Genomic DNA, 18,389 nt, shown 5'->3' with positions numbered 1-18,389 from the left:
GGTCACCCCACCATTCATTCCTGCCTGTGGCAGGGGGTCAGGCTAGATGATCTGTTCCAGTCCCTCCTGACCCTTTCTACTATGAAACTATGACATATGATTTGTCATAGGGGGAAGACGGGCATCTGACAGCTAAGCAGAACATAAAAATCCATGTATGACAGACTTAGTTAAAAATTTCCATCAACATATTTTAATGATAAAATGGGTTTTTGACTAAAGTGTTTTTAATGAAAAGCATCTATTTATTTTTTTTATAGAATATTTACTTTTTGACAAATTTCCACTGTTTTCATTTTTTGTTATTTTTCTTGGTGATCCTGGCAATGACACTGAAGTTTTATGGGATTAAAAAGAATGGTTAAATTTATTTTCCCTGTGAATGGCATATTTTCAATCAGAAACTTCCTGTATTTCACTGGTAAAATGTAGGAGCAGAGAAGTATGACTTAGTTTGCTATCAGTTCAATGACTTTAATAATAGTGTAGAGACTTTAATGTGACTGCAGTGAACTGTATAGACTTTAATAGCAGCTTTCAGAAGTAGCGATGGGTTGGGGTTTATGCTTGAGCTGTCAGTGAGGAATATGTGAGTTCTTGTAAACAAGTTTAGTAGATGTCCATATAATCATTTAACTTGTATAATCCATTATGAAGGACTGCTTGCTCTTGCTGGGCTCCACCAGAAGACCCAAGATAGTATTAATGCAGGCACTTTGTATGTATGTATATATTTACATTTCCATTATCCCTGAAAAACAATCAGAGCTGACATAAATATGTAAAGCACTGGAGTTAAGGAGATAATGTGAGATAAGTTGTAAATTTTATTTTTTTTAAATTAATGCTGTCCTCTGATTTCTCTGTGTCCATGTGTTTGGAGGTGCTTAACACTTCATAGAATCAGATTTGTTGACTTAAATAATAATGTGACTCCCCTTCCTGACCACATTTTCATTAACTGTTGCTTGATATGGACCTGCTTCCCAGTGGTTCTTATTTCATTTCAAATATCTTCAGATAAGCTTCATAATCAATGTCTTAGACAGGTCTTAATTGGCCAAGTCAATGATTTGGAAAGAAGATTAAACAAAATGAGACAAAATACAAAACCTTTAAGGTACCACATAAAGAGAGGCTGTGTATAAATCTGAAGAAAGTTTGTTGATTCCAAAATATAAGGGCATAATATGATTAATTAAAAGAAGCAAGAATAACATAACTTTAAGAGATCTTGTCCATTTAAGGCCAACTATGTCACAAGTTGCTCTGTATTTAATGTGGATAAAAACCATACTGCCCAGAAGAACCATACAGAGCACAAAGGAAAACATAAGAGACCCGAAGTGGCCCAGCATACAATTTGCTTCCTTCAGGACTTGGAGGAATGATAGCATGACCTCACTTCTGCCTGAGGCTCCCTGCTTTATTTGGAGAGATGTGTACCCTGGAGCTGAAAAGGGAGCACGGTTCTTTCCTTCTCTAGGTACAGAGGCTGAAATTGCCATTGGCTATTGTGTAGAGTGTCCAAGGATGTGAGAGCTCATTGCATGTTCATTCCCCATCAATAATCACACAAGGGATATTCATAATATGACCCTAACAAATTGTCTCTTGCCTCACAGAATTTTGTTACAGTGAGAATCAGATATAATTACTATAAGAGGACTTACAGCTTGCCAAAGGCACAATACAATACAAGGGAAAATAAGCATTTCATATTTCCTGGAGATAAAATCAAATCATATTATCAAACCCTACTGTTTGTCCTTATTTATATCCTGGCCAATTAACCTAAAAGAATAAATTGACAAAAATATTTGAAAGTACATAAATATATTAACAGTGGTTACTAAAATTATTTCATAATATTGGGAAAACATATCTCAATAACATAGCAAGCATTTGATACAATCTACACTAGCAGTAGAGTAGCTAAGTGTCACCAAATCAGGTAATATCATCAAATGGCCTTAGATAAACTGTGTTTTCCATTTGAAATGGCATCCAACTGACACTGTGTGGAAAAACATACAGTCAAGTCATGCTTAACTGCTGAAGCATGAATGATAATTATTATACCTTAAAATAACTATAGGGATATTACAAAGCCTACCCAATGAATGAGGTTGCTTTTTACCTTGTCAAGGTCTAAATTCCTGGGGAGCTTAGTTATAATCAATGGAGAATTTAATAATGTAAGGTATTAGAACATCAATGATGAAAAATAGAAATGAGAAAATCAAGGAAAAAAGGAAAGCAGGGAATTTTTTTTTTGTTATGGATCCCTCTTTTCAATCCTTTTCTCCATGCCCTTTCATTAAAGCACCCCCCCCCCCGCCCCCTGGCAAAAAAAAAAGCCAGTCATTTGACCTATCCTGAATATCAGTAAGTAGCAGTCATGAATGACTGGTGCCTCCCAAGACTGGTGGGGGTGTACAGTTTGTGGGCAGCAGTGTCAGTGGCATCGGTAGCAGTGGTGATTGGCAACTGCCAGCAGAAGCCACCAGCGGTCGCCAATCTCAGGGGGAGCATGTGCCCCCCCTACAAGTCACCTATAACAGCAGTAGTGCACCCTTATCATACATCTGTCTTTTCTCACTGCACCAGGATTAATGCCACAGACTTAAGTGAAAATACTTATTGGTTATGCTGGGGTGATGACAGAATAAAGCAAACATTATATATAGTATGAGAACTGAAGGTTGATCACTCCCACTGGCGAGTATTATTTCTGTGCAACATGGCTGCTAAAAATCATTCAGTTGCACCTATTGCTAATTAGACAGAGTGAAGAGAGTGGAGGCAATAAATATTACAGGAAATCAGAGTGACCCTAGGGAAGGTATGGAAAGATGAGATGGCTGAGGGTGTAAATGAAAAATGTATTGATTTCTCAGTTCAAGATATGTTTGAGCTACTTGTTCCCCACTTCCCTAAAAGAAAAGGCTTGATTCTCCTCTCACTTATACAGCACTGTGTAAACTGGGAGTAACTTCATGGAATTCAGTGAAGGTGCCAAGATGTGAACACTATCATCCCAGGTTGTCTACAACCACAATGACAGAAAATAAATGCTCAGTTCCCAATAATAATCTTAATTCACTCAGATTTTATGGATATGTAAATATAAAATACTATATTTATTAAATAAAATTTAGGTCTCTTTCTCTTCCTAACAAATACAGTCATGATGGACTGGGCTAAGACGTCAAATGCATCCCACCCTTTCTAGTAATTGTCTCCTTAAATTTGTGTTCACGTCCCTTTTACGTGTTTGGTATACAGGACTGTGCTTCTTTTCCAGTATCCTCCAGGGCCGCCTGCTCACTCTGATCCAGGCTGGTGGCTGTGGTTGATTAGAGTGATATAGAGACTTCATGTTAGAGATGTGAAGCAGTTGTCACTGTGACAAAGATTCAGTCCCCCCCAAGTGTCTAGGACTGTCTTATCACTTGAGTGAGAATAGCAGCTTGGACAGGAGGAGGTGACTGATCCCGAAAGTAAAAGAACTTCATGGTGTCCCCCTTACTAAGTTTTCTATTGTCAGAAGTGCCAGTATAACTTTGTGTAGCAAGCCTTATTAAGGAGAAAGCTAGGCTCAAATGGATAGGAGCAGCCCAGAGGCATATTGTCTGTAAGTTTTCAGTGTTTTTTAACCAGACAGGTCATCTCTAGTTAAATAATCATGCCATCACTTTCAATAGAACAGTGATTCTCAGTGATAAGGAGATAAACAAGATAAACCCTGCCTTGCTGCTCCCTCGCCTTCACTGCCCAGTCCTTCTCCAAGGACAGAAGAATGTGCTTGCTCATCCTAAACCATCTCCTTCCCCACCCCACCCCCATTTCCTGGCTCCTGTATGAGGAGGTAAGAATTGTAATAAATAAATTACCCTGTGAATTGAGAAGCCCCTTACTTTTAAAAAGTTTGGGAGGGTTATCTTGAGTATAAAAAAGTGAGAACCACTGCAGTGGATAGTGATTACTCTTAATATGAACGTGCTTTAGGATGAATAATTTATTGGACAGTTCTCCAATTACATTTGTTTTACTTGCCACAATTGTACTGTAATTAAGTACCTGGAGGTGAGTTAGAAAAGCAATAGTGTAGAATAATAAGAGGCAAATTGAAAGTCATGTGCTGAAGACACTTTTCCATCTGACAAAGTGACCCAAGAAGGTGTAAGATGACAGCATGCTGTGCCATTGTAATACCGGATTGTATCCTCAGAACAAACTCTTGCTAGCTGACATTACCCTAAAGGAGTAACATTGGTTGTAATTGTTTCTGGAGTTCCCTGTTCCAAATTAACTGTTTTCCTGGACATCATATTTACCTCAGCTTTAGATGAAGCATCAGGGAGATCTTGTGACTTTAAACACTTTCCACTTTCTTGAACCTTATTACAGGGAACCCATGAAAGTAACTTTATTCTGACCCCATCAAAATTTTTCTTGGAATAGTAGGAAGTGTACATCCTCTCTGTTATATACGTTATTTTGGCCAGGGCATGGTGAGGCATGGTGTATGTTGGAATAGAGTCATGATGCTCCTCTTTCCCCCTGTCCTCCCTCTCCCCAAACAGTATTGGCCACTAGCATCAGCAGCACTGGCCTTGAACATGTGAAATGTAATTATAGCTGAATTCTCTGAAAGCCTGCAAAGTAGAGGAGGTTCTCTGTGCCAATTTGTTCCCTTGGAAATGTTCATAGGAAAAGACGGTATCTGACTCAAAGAAAGTATTTCTAATGTCATGCCTAGATCTTCTCACACAACAGAAAACAATTATTTGTAAATACTTTAGATAGGGGGGGGGGGAACAGCTGTGTAAATGAATAATTCAGTCTACTTTACCCTCTAAATGACTTCTGCCTTTTGTTCAACTGTCTTTCATAGCTCAGAGGAGTTCAGAACCTTGTAGTAGTTTCTTGTTTATCCTGTTCCCTTTTGTATTGCATTTGAACCTCTCATCTAATCGGTGTTCCACACTACTACTTTATGACAGTGACCTGGGACTTCTTTGAAATACAGAACAAGGGGGGAAAAAAGAATGTGTCAAAATTTCAGTGTCAAGGCTGTATTGCTAGCTTTATCTTTCACTCTGATATAGAAACGTGAATTCTCCATAAAAGATGGATATACACCGCAGGTTGTGTCAGATCGACTTAGATCTAGGAAATAAATTAATATCAATCACAACTAAAATAGAAAGTCCCTGTTTTCTATGTGTACAAAATGCCACACTCTCCCCAGCTCTGACCAGATGCAATAAAGAAAAGCAAATCATGCGCACACACTAAAAACACACTTAAAGCTTTTGTTTTTTGTCCCATAGTCTCATAGCAGTCTCTCAGAGTAGTCAGATAACTGAAAATGAAAGAAACTTCCCTTGAAAAGTAGGCACTTTTAAAAATGCTCTTTCAGCTCTCAGTATATGCCCTCACTATCCTTCTTTTTCTCCTTTTCTCTGATGCTTAACCAGAATGCAAAAAGAAAAGAATCTTGAGTGCTCTTTTGGAGATCAAATCTTTTCTTCTTCCTTTTCTGTTGGCATCTCTAAGGAATAACTGTTGGATGACTCCTTAAGGCCAGCAGGAAATATCATTACAAACTATATGAAGAGAATACAGCAGTATGATTCTGGTGGTTTCAGCATATTCACTTCTCTACGGTGTTTTTTTATATCAAATGAATGTAGGTTTGTGCTATATAGACCAAATCTTCAGGGTTTGGAGTAAAATTGTGAAACTCTAAATATCCTCCACTAGAAGCGAAGCTGTTCTGCTCCTTGCAGGAAGCATTCAGTATCTTGTAATCCTGTGAAATGTTCTGCCTATTTGCATTCCCAAAACTGAATACTTTTGTCCATAGAATGCCAACGGTAAAATGGTGACAGTGGGCAACTGAAGAGGACTCCCTGTACTATACTGAGGTAGATATCTCTTTGTCTGCTTCACCACTGGCCTGTTCTCAGAGGCAGCCAGTTGTGTCCCCCCATATCCCCAGGCCAACTTCCCCCTTCCCCTTCACTCACCAGGATGTAGGGCACTGAGCAGCACTGATATGCTGGTGCCCTGCCCCACTCCAAACCCACAGCACCCACCCCTCCCAGTGCCCCTCACTTCTGATCTGCACCCCCCCTGCCCCCACTAGCTCCCTCCCGGCAGCAGTTCCTTCCCAGCACCAGAACATGAGTCCAGCTGCAACTGCCCCACCCACTGCTTTGTGGCTCTAAGCAGTGCCAACCTTTGCTGTTCTGCTCCCCGTGTCTGTGCCCAGGCCCCAGTGATCCCTATGCCATTTCTGGGAAGCCTTCAAAGGGTGCTTAGGGCTCTAAGTCTGGCTCTGGTGGCCTCTCCTACCTGGAGTGCTTGCTATTCCTGATGCCTATCTTTCTCTCTCCCTCACACACACCCCTGCTGCCACCTCGAACCCTCCCCCCAGCCCATCACACACCCAAGTGGTTCCTGGGACCAGGAGCACCCCCAGGCTGGGGCCACATGTTCCTGCACTAATGTGGGCATGGGGCAGAGCTGCAGTGTGGCAGCATCCAAGGAAGGTGGTGCTGGCTCCTACCCTGGGGGTCTTTAAGAAGCGGCTTGATGCCTACCTGACTGGGGTCAATTGAGCCCAGTTTTCCTCCTGCACAGGCAGGGGGGCAGACTTGAAGATCTACAAGGTCCCTTCTGACCCTACTTCTATGATTCTATGATTCTATGATCCCCTACAACCATGGCTCCTGACAGCAGGTCCTGTCCCATCCTGTTCAGCAGCTTGGAATGCAGGGTGTGAGGTTTGTGGGGGGGTGTGGAGTTTCAGGGGGAAGAGGTGGGCATGGTATATGTATGGGGGTTTGTGGGTGGCTATAGGGTTTGTGAGGGGGTATGGGCCTTGTGTGGGGCTTTGCGGGGTGGGGTTTGTGGTGGGAGTTTTGTGGTGGTGGTTTGGGGATAGATTGTAAGGTGGGTTGTGGGTGTGGGGGGGACTGTGTGGTGGTGATGGGGTGGGTGATACTGCTTGGGAAGGGTGGGTTCCCTGACTGCCCACCCAACCCTCAGCACCGCACACAGCTCCCCTACAGCAGCGGCAGCAGCAGCAGCAGCTGTCAGGTTACTTATGACCTGTTACTGGCAGAGCCCTCCAGTAGAGTGGCATGGCCCCAGCTGCCTGACACCCAGCACTGCCTGTGCCACATGGAGCCTGTTTGGCCCACTGGCATAAGCCTTCACACAGGACTGGGATGCTCTTTCTGTCACCTGGGCTCTCAGCAGTTCACACAAAAGCCACACACTATCAGGCTGGGCTGGATCCTGCCTCCATGGACTTGGCTTAGCCCAACAGCATGCAGGGAAACTGGAGGCAGGACCTGGGATGGCCTGTGGATGCATGGTCTTGTGTGCAGTGCCAGGAACCTGAAGGGCAGGAAGAATGGGCTGGCCCTGCCCAAAGGCACAAACCAGAGGGCCAGGCTGGGCTGGACTGGGCCTGGCTGGGCTGGCTCCATGTGGCACATGTGGCACTGAGTCTCAGGTGGCTGTGGCCGTGGTGTGCTGCAACACTGGGTGGCTCTCCCAGTAGCAGGCTATGAGTACCCCGATGACCTGCTGTTGCTGCAGAGGGGCCTATGTGTCATGCTGGGGGAGAGCAGGCAGGGCACCCACCCCTCCCGAGTAGTCCCACCCACCCCCACAGTCCCCCCTTCACCCACACAATAACTCCCACCCACACAGTCCCCTCCAGCCCCCACATCTAGGACAAAGCCTAAGTCTGAGACACTGCTGAGGCCTTGTCCCGCTCCTACTTGCCCCAGCACACTGAGGCAGCATGCTAGAATAGCAGGAGCACATGGGAGACATAGAGATGCTCTGGTGGGTGCTAGAGTGTCTCTCTGCAGGACCCAGCCTCTGGAATGCGCCCTGCACTGCTTCACCATGTGGTTTTTATTTTTTTGATACTGGGATTTCTTGGTATCAAAATTAGAGTCTGCAGTGCAAATATGCCACACAGGGAACATTTTTTCATTTCTAGCATGCCCCTTGTAGTGTCTCACATTGTTTTGAGATGCCACAGTAGGCATGTGGTCACTAGTCTGGATGTGGCCTAGGAGTCTTAAAGTTATATCACTTCAAGGCAGGGTTATCTTTGGGTTGGGCTATCTAATTTGAGTCAATTTCTGAATGTTCATCTGACATAAAACCACCAACTTGCAGTCCTCCAGTATTCCAGGAGGCACTGCTCACAGATGGAATAGTTTTCTTTCAGAATTCCAGCTGACAGCTGGAAACAGTGAGGCAACAGGTGGGTGGGGATGGGGTGAGTGAGGAGGGAAGGAAAAGGGGTGAAGAGTAGGGGAGCTGAGAATGGGGAAAGGATAATTGGGAGGGTTACAGGGAAGGGGAAGTGGGGGGAGCTATCAAGCTGCTACTCCCTGTGCCCCCTGCCCCCGACCTCCAAATTGCACCCTCTACCTCAGATTGCTCCTGTGACACCTGTTTCCCTCTCTGCTCCTCACTGGCCCCTCTACCCCCAGATCACTGGCTTGCCATCCTGATCAGCCCTGCAACTGAAGGGGAGGCAGGGAAGAAGGATTGGGGATAAGGAGCTGCCAAACAGCTGCAGGGCCCAGAGATGGGTAGATCCAGGAATGTAAGGGTGGCATGGGCTGCAGGGAACCCAGAAGCAGACAAGCAGGGCCCCTCCCCTGCTGCTCTTGGGCTGACTGGTGTAGCAGGGCAGTGATTGGGAGGTGAATGGGGCATATGGAGAATGGGGTGGCAATCTGGGAGTGCCTATTATGGGGTGGAGGTGAGATTTTGAAGCTGAAGGGGTGATTTAGGGACACAGAGGGGGTGATCTAAGCATCACAGGGAGCCCTTCCTCCCTTGCCTTCCTGGCTTATACTGTGGCTACAGAGCAGGAGAGGAAGGTAGCATGGAGGAAACATGCCTCTGTAATCACACCCCTGCTTTCACCCTTTGAATTCAGGTTACATGGAAACTCCATATCATGTTACTAGTGCCTCTGAGCTAGATAATTCCCTGAGCTGTTTTGTTTTTGGTTTTTTTTTAAGTGATGATAATAATCTCATAAGTAAAATTATGTAATCCACAATGAATAATTTATCAGACACATTTATCTCTTTCTGTACTCGAATAACTCAAAACAGATTATGATTTCCTTAAATATATTTGTTGCTTTAATGTATTTGATGCCAATCTAATTGAAATGTTAGCTCTATGGACTGATCGTGAATTCTTTCCCATACATACATGCCATTCTCACTTCTTTAGTTTTAATAAGTCAAAGAATGCATAAGATATATTTTCTTTTCCCTTACTGAGGGAATGAGAACTTTTGGTACAAACATTTGAGTATGTGAATTAAAAATTTGACTATGGAAAAAAAGTGGAGCTTGATTCTCTCTCTCTGTTGGCGTGGTCCAATAAACATCAATTCCTTGGCATTTCACAGACATTATTTGGTATAACTAGTCAATAAAAATCAAATATGTAATCACATTTTAGTGCATATTTCATTTATTTTTAGTTGTCATATAATTGCTAATATGACTATGTGTTATTATTTTTATTGTTAATCTCTTATCTACACTTTACATTTCAATTAAAACTTCATTTGGATTTTTGAAAACTCTATATCAAAGAAAATTCATTTAAAACTTCCAAAAATACATGTACTTTTTAAAGGGAACATATTCCCTCTTCTAATAACAATAATTTCTCCATTCCTGCCTGCAGGTGCACTCTGCATTCTTATCTTAAGAAGTGATGTGTTTCTGGTAATTCTCTTTATCCTGGGACTCTAAAAAATGCTGGTGTCAGCTTTGCTCACCAGAGTTCAAATACTGTGTTGAGATAGCCATCTCAACTAAATGGCTATCAAGCCAAAACAATTCAATGAGTTATATGTTTAATAGCTCAGAACATATACTTCTTAATTCAAGAAGCTTCAGGATAAAACACAGGATCCAAGTCTTATTTTTTTGCCAAGCACTAAGTAGTTTTATGACATTTTCAGTTTTAAAAAGAGAGCTCCTGATCAGCACAAGTCATAGTTGCTCATTGCTGTCACTGCTGCTTTGACATAATATATAGTTTGCTTTGCAGTGTAATTCTGGATTAAAGTATTTTAGAAGTCATTGTTTTCCAGGTAGCAGCTTTATCACATTTATGTCTTTGGGGTCATATTCTCAGCTGTCTAAATCATTTCATTTCTACCCTCAACACTGGAAATGTTAATTTATGTAAGCCAAATATCTGTTTGCCAAGAAAAACTTTACTGAAATTAACAAGGTGATTGCACTAGGGACAATGCATAATAAGGAAAAGTAACCACTTGGGATATTTGCCTTACTCAGTGTCACAGAATCCACTATCCACATCATTTACACATTGCACAAGGTAAGTGGGATCATCCTCTTAAAGCTTTTAGAACAGTATAACTATATTTCACTGGAATTGTTTCTGATTTGTTCTAGTGTAAATCAGAGAATAATTAGGCACCCTCCTTGTCTTTGATACAATGAGCCAGATCCTAAAGTGGCATCAATCACTGAAACCTCATTGGAATCAATGGACACATTTTCAATAGTGCTTCCCTGATTTTAACTTGACATTGTTCCTTTAAATAGAGAACTACATTTAATTTTGCTGACAAGGTTCATTCTTCTGTGAATCTTCTGTGAATTGCATCAAGAAATCCCTACTCTTTCATAAGTCATAAGCCCCTCTCACCCCTCTCTAAACACTTATTCACTACTAATTTTCTCCAAAATCTATAGAAACTGCAAAATTTGGGGAGGGTGGGGCATGCATTTCCCTTAAAAAAATAGAAGCAACTACTTCTACCTTCCAATGTAGAATGATACCCCCACAGTAGGATGCTATGTTAGTTTAATTTATTTGGCTAGAGGAAAATGCTTCAAAGTACACAAATAGGAAACTTGTGCATCAGAGTGATTTTTTTTTCTCCCAGTCTCAATCTTACATGAATGCTCAGCGGGATCCAAGGGATTGACTTGAAGTATGTGTGTGGGGAATATCTCTCTGAAGTGATTTGCGACGAGCAAAAACACTACAAAGAAACTGGCTAAGTGGTAAAAATTGCTGTCTGTGGTACATTTTGTATGTGTATGTATTTCCTTTATTTAACTTTGAAGACCATAAAAACATTTTGTTTTAAATTTCTTCAAGGGAAGATGGGAGGAAGATGAAGGTGAATTATGTCTTAGAGCCCAACTCTGAGCACTTCTATTCATATGAATCATCCTTACTTACTGGAATAGTTCCATTATATGAAATAGGATTATTTGTATGAAAAACCAATGAATAACGGTTTCAAGATCTGACTTTTATACTGCTATTCTGAGGATATCATAAGTAGGAACACTGTTTTCCTCAAATGCATGTTAGATTTTGATTCTGGTGTTCTGCTGTATCTGTGTATATTGAACTTCCATTCACACCAATGAATATACACTACAAACAGAGCAAAATAAGAAGAGAGGATGCAAGTAAAAGGAGATATTTGTCCTGTGAAACATCTCTGCAATGTAGACTCCACATTGTTATGTGAATATGGGAGAGAGAGAATATACTAACTCTTCCTTCTTATAGTACTTATAGAAACTGGAGAAAATATTCCTGTAGATCTAGTCTTCACTGAAAAGATCCAACGTTCATTATGTTTAATGTTATTCTCTTGAGTGATCAGGCAAATACTCAGAGATTTCCAGTCATATGATTTTGAAAATGTCTAACGTGGGTTAGATCTTTCAGTTAGCACATGTGTTGTTCATGACAGGAAAGAAAGCTGTGAAAGAGAGGATATGTTTTTGCGGTGGCTTTGTGGTTTTCCAATCCTAATACAAGCCAGAGGCTTGCTTGACCAAAGTACATTCTAGAGCAGACATAACTCCAACCTAAGTTGCATCTGGGATTCCCCATGGCCTTAAGAGTCCATTCCACAAGCCAGCCGATCGCTAAAGAATAGTGGCACTACAGCTATTCTTTCTTAACTTCAACTACTGATGCTAGGCAGGGGACTGTCATAAAAATCTGAAAAATAACACCTTTTAGTGCTTTTCCAGACTCCAGAGAGACTCCCCAGGTGACTGAATGAAGTGAGTGCATTTACTGCCATTTTTGTGGTGTGAAAGTATTCGTTTTGCAAAATTATTTTTGTGGTATATAAATGTCAGCCCCTTAATCAGGCAGGAAAAACTTTGCAGGCAATCTGCCTGCTTTTTACCAGGTATTGTGTTCCTAAACTATTCCACATATGCATTTTCACAGAGCAGATTTTTACAAATTGGCTTATTTTCTACTTTGGAGAACTCATAACAGCTTCAGTTTCTCCTCTACCTGATGAAGGGCACATGAACCCCAAAGCTGGCAAAGAACAATTTTTTTGCAACTATTTAGTTGGTCTGATAAAAGGTATCACCTCTACCTAAAGAATTTTGTCTGCTTATGTCCTTAGACCAACATGGCTACAATTAACAGTCCTTAATCATGGAGGTGTAACAATAAACGCATTATGACTGCTATTTTCTTTTGGTGTTCAGTAATTAAAGCATGTATATTTTCTTCTGTCAAATAGCAGGTGGTAGGATCATGAGAGATATTAACAGTCCACTGAGTTCAGGTTTTTCTTCCTTCCCCTCCAGTCCCTCTCCCTAAAAGCCTCTCTAAGATTTCATTTTTTTTCTCTGCCATTGATGCAGAGAATGTGTACACAAATGGATGTGGTGTACTAGTTTTACACTGCTTCAGCAATTGCACTCTATTGCAGAGCAGTTATGCTAATGTTTTATTCCCTTTGCATGCAAATAGTTTAAATGAGGCACAAAAATGCAACCACTTAAAATCATAGATATCTATTTACATTTTTTCCTTTCACTCTCTTGGCTCTGCAATTTTTTTTTATCACAAAGAAGCCTAATTTTATCCTTCATCCATATAACTCAATTTCACTTTTATGTCTCTGGTTTCCACTTATCTGTGGCTGCAACAATGTTGCAAGGTGGGATGGCATATATCTGACTTTTCTCTCTGCAAGACCAAAAGGATTGGATGACTCACTAGAAAATAAGACTAAAAAAATATAATATCTTCACGGGTTCTGTGCAAATTCAACAAACTATTTGAAAAAGTGCAATGTTTATTAAAAATATATAGAGCAGAAAGAAGCATCTGACAGATATTCAATAAAAGCAAGTTACTAGATATGAAATACCTTGAAGAAATATGTTAGTTACACTGGAAATGTCTTCCAAAAAGTATACACACCAGAGTCTATAAAATCCCAACATTAACACAAAAAGCTGAGAGTAGAAATTGCTTGCATTTTTAAAACTATAATATTTGTGTGAATGGATATATTTGAAATGATAAATAGGATATATGTCCACAAAAGCCCCAGCCACAGTAAGGGCCTAAATCCAAAATTGATAACTGTACCCCTTTTCCTAGCCATGTATCACTCAACTGCATAGGTATCTTTAGTCTGCAAGTGCCTAACAGTTTAACATTGCCATTCCTTAGATGCCTAATGCTGAATGTTTTGTCTCTGGATCTGCTCAGAAACACCTCAGTCTTGACAGCACTGAGCAGGTCAGTCCTTGCAGTTACCTAAGCCGCATAAGGATTCCCAAACTAGGCATATCCCTCTGCCTATCTTGCCTGTGGTGCTTGATTCTATCTGAGGTTAGGTGTGTTCTGAAGTTTCAGAACATACCTAATCAACCACAAAACATGAATGAAGGTGAGGAAGTGCTGCTTATTGATCATGATGTTCCAGCTGGTTATGTATCCACCTTACAGCACTTTATTTAATCTCTATTTCATTAGGTTGGTAATGAGAATTTTGTGGGTGAGAGGGCTAAAGTCTTCGTAAAGTTTTTGGAAGGAATATCACATCCACTGCTCTCTCCCCATTCACAGAGCCTGTCTCCAGGTGCTTCAAAAAGATTCCTTGAGGACCTGCTCCATGATCTTTCCAGGTATTGATGTCAGGCTGACTGGTCTATAATTCCCTGGATCCTCTTTTGCCCCCTTCTAAAAGATAGGCACTATATTCAGCCTTTTCCAGACATCCAGGAACTCACCCAACCTCCACAAGTTCTCAAAAAGGATAGCTTTCGAAGACATGGCTTTGAAATGACTTCAGATGATTCCTTTACTACCTTAAGCTGTATCTTCCAGCCCTGTTAACTTGAAAGTATCTCTCTTCTTTAGGTAATCCCTAATCTGTTCTTCCTTTACTCTATCTAGGTTTTTTGTCTCCTCGTCTCTTTGGTACTAATTGTATTCACCATCTGGTACTTGACTTATTTGTAAAAAAAACCCCATTAAATACTTCACCCTTTTCTGGATCACCTATAACTAGAGTGCCTTCTGCATTGCATAAGGGACCTACAGTTTCTTTGCTCTTCTTCTTATTCAACATGCTTGTAGAATCCCTTTTTAATACCTTTGAAACGCTTCATTTTAATTCCCTCCTGTGTCTGAGGAAATTTCAACCTACATCTCAAAGAAAGTTCCCTAGACCTATTCCAGTGGATATATCAATATTTTATATTAAATATTAACTGAAGAAGGAACTGGAATCCAGGTCTCCCTCTGTCCCTGTGGAGTGCCCTTGCCGCCAGACTAATCATGCTCATTGTCCTTATCTCTGGTCTAAATGAATATTTAATGAAACAATTGAGAGGTCTTGCATTTGCCTACCCTGTCCCCCCACCACATATACACATATTCACTCTACAGTTAATATCTAGCCTGTAGGTTAGGTATTTTCCTGGGAGACTATAGATATAGGTTCAAATCTTCTCAGAGAACAGAATTAAACCCAACTATTTTCCATTTTGGATGGGAAATTATATTTGATACAGTGGTACTACTCCAACAGCACCTGCTGTAAAGGCCATTGAAAGAAAGAACTGATTCCTTCTTGTGTTTTAAAAGAAGGATTTTAGATCTTAATTCCAGAAGGAGTTCTGAGTAGAGGGAGGGACAATTAAGGTACTTGATTGTTCCAGAGAGGAACAGGATTTAGGACAAACCCCAGTTCAAAGGACTTCCTATTGGCTTGGACAGCTCCCTTTTCAGCTTGCTGGCTTTTGCATATCCTGTTTATATACCTTTAATTCTCATGGTACACCATGTGGGAAGCCTAAGCACCTATCTGGCTTGCTGTGAGTTCCATTAGGGAGGACTTGAAACCTGAAAACTATGCACTGTAGCGGTTTCAGCTTGTGATACCTAAATCCCACTAAATCCCACTATGTCCATTTATGGATCTATGGGTTTGTTGGGTGCTTGATAATGATTTGGACATACAATACACCTGATTATGAAATATATTTTTATTCCTTGGTATGTTATCATCCCAAAAGATTGTAATCTAACTTGAAAAATAAACAAACTAACTCAAAATTATTTTCAGAATTGGAAATAAATCAAGATTTTAATCCAGAGCAAGCCTATGTGTAAACTGTAACATATCTAAATAGTGCCTGTCTTTGTGGATTTTGTATCTTTTATGTGTTTGCCTTAATCTGAAATGCAGCATACTTTTTTTTTAAATCTACAATTGTGTAATACAAAGAAAAAAAGCCAGGACATGCTTTTGTTTTTATTTGCACCGATTTCACAATGGTATAGCTTGGCTGGCTCTTATCTTCAGCTACAGTCATGGATCTTTAATCAGCACTTTACTATTAGATTTTTATAGATGTATGACTCCATTGAGATCTGTGGTTCATACCTGCATTAAGGTGGCATAATGCAGTAGTGAGTTAGGACCACAGATTACTTCCTTCCTCCCAAGCAAAAGATTGGAAAAGTTATTTTATACCTCTTGTATGCTTCCACAATCCTAGGCATTCTTTGCTCTAACCCAGCATTTTGTTAGAAGCTAGAACAGGCTGAAGGTTGTTATATCCCATGGTGGCAGTGTTCAAAAGAACCCGTTATAGCCATTGAGGATATTTTTTAGAATGGGGAGTAGATCTAGCTACATCTCTTTTTCTTGCCTCTGACTCTAAAATTATATTGAAGAAGATGATGCTTTGTCTTAAGATCCTCTGAGATGACTGGCTATTATCTGAGAATTTCTCCTTAATTGTCTCTAGGGCTGTTTTGCACAGTGGGTGTGGCCAATAGGAATGTGCAACACAAACCAGGACCAAGGTTGTTGACTTTTGCTTTAGGTGAATGTAAGAAAGAGAAAGCAGTCTCTTGTGAAGAAGAAAGTAAACTTTTTAACATTTTTCTTTTAGCCTGTAGGCTTATGTTAGGTAACTTTCATGGGAAAACAGTCCCTGGGAACTAATTAGCTGTTTCTACATCTTAACACAGCTTGAAAAATAATGCTTTCTAATTACCCAGAGATATCTTCTTAACCATATAAAGCTGACCTTTTGTGGCAAGCCTATTTTTTTAGCTTACAGTACAATTTTGATATGTTGTAAAAGGTGATGAGTAAAAAGAATCAGGAAGTGACCTGTGAACTAAAAACAAAGATTTTAGTTTAAAAAGACCTAGGTTGAAAGGTGTTTCAGTGAAGCCAAGCTAGCAAAGTACATTCCTTTATGAAGAATCTCTTTTAAACCCTCAAATAGCAGAAATAAAAGTGAAACAGTTAGGAGGTACAGTCAAACAGTCATCCCAACAGTCCTATGTTATTTACCCAGCCAGTTTGCATCACTAATTTAGCATTAGTTTTGTCCCTTTATTCCTGTGAAATGAAAATATGACATTAGATATGTATGATTCAGTTTTACGTATTCTCTAATAAGAAATCCAAAAGGAATCTAGTTCAAGAGTATGTTTGGCTCTCTTAGTTCTGTTTTTGGTTTTTTTTTTCCTGAAGGGACAGATTCTGGTTGAGGTCAATAGTATCATATTCCCTGGATAGGTCCATTTCAGTTAACTTAAGTAAAAGTAAGAAAGAGGATCTGGGTTAGTAGGATGTATGGGAGGACCAGAACCCTGTACTTAATCAGTGTTTATAAGATGATCATAGGTTGCTGTCCATTATATGATGGTATATGGAAGTTATTTTTGCAAGTTTAGCTACCAAGTATGATGCAGTTATTTTCTGGACTGAGTAGCACTGTAGTGTTTATATATACTGTGGCTTATGGGAAAAGACCCCTCCCCCCAATAAGGAAAAATTATTTTAGTTTTTTATTTATTGCTAATCTTTGGGGCAAAGTAAAATGTGGGTAGGCAGAGTAACTTGTGTATGGCAAAAATAAATAATAAATTATCACTAACAATGGCAAATCACCTAGGTATCTTAGTGCACATTTGCATGCTTCCTAGAAAGGGTTATTTTGAGGTGTATATTTAACACAAGTTGTAATGTGGGAAGTCTATATTCCAAGCACACAGGCACACTTTTAACTCTAATGTTTTATAATCACTTTTCATTTGTGAATTTTCCCATTTGGAGGGCATCCACTGTAAAAAGTTCAGACTGCATTTCAGCATACTGCTTCAGAAGCTCAACTACAGTAATTTGCATAGTTCCATTGATTATGCCAGTCCATGCCAATGAGGACCTGGCCCAGGATTGACAGGACAGCATTCCTACTCTGACAGATTTTATAATAAAATCCCAGACCTTATCACATGGATAAGAGGGTTACGATGCCTCTAAGTTCTTCCTCCCCTAAGCTTTGAACAAATCAAGTCAATCTTTTTCAGCAGTCTTTCATGGGGTCAGACCATTATGATAAAAATGGAGTCTAAGGTGTGTGTGTGTGTGTATTTTCCTGTTATGTGCACCCACACTGTTTTCATAGATTCATTCATAGATTCATAGATTGTTAGGGGATGAAAGGGACCTTGCAGATCATCGGGTTCAGCCCCCTCGCTCTAGGCAGGAAGACAACTGGAGTTAGGTGACCCCCATGAAGTGGCTTTCCAGTCTCCTCTTGAAAACCTCCAGGGTAGGTGACTGTACCACCTCTGGAGGGAGTTTATTCCACAGTCTGGATACCCTGACTGTGAAGGAGTTTTTCCTGGTATTAAGCCTGAAGCAGCCTTCCATGAGGTTTTATCTATTGGTCCTGGTCTTGCCCAGGGGTGCCCTAGTAAACAGTTGTTCACTGAGCTCCTGATGCATTCCTCTGATATAGCAGTAAGCTGCTATCAAGTTCCCTCTCAACCTTCTCTTCTTTAGGCTAAAGAGGCCCAGGTCCCTCAGCCTTTCCTTGTATGGCTTGCCTTGTAAATCCCTGATCATACAAGTGGCTCTTTTCTGGACCCTATCAAGTTTTTCCACATCCTTACTGAAGTGCAGCACGCAGAACTGGATGCAGTTCTCCCACTGTGATCTCACCAGTGCTGAGTACAGC

The sequence above is a fragment of the Alligator sinensis genome, unplaced genomic scaffold (assembly GCF_000455745.1).
Source record: "Alligator sinensis unplaced genomic scaffold, ASM45574v1 scaffold1150_1, whole genome shotgun sequence".
Taxonomy (NCBI): Eukaryota; Metazoa; Chordata; order Crocodylia; family Alligatoridae; genus Alligator; species Alligator sinensis.
Note: the sequence above shows the minus strand (reverse complement) of the source record.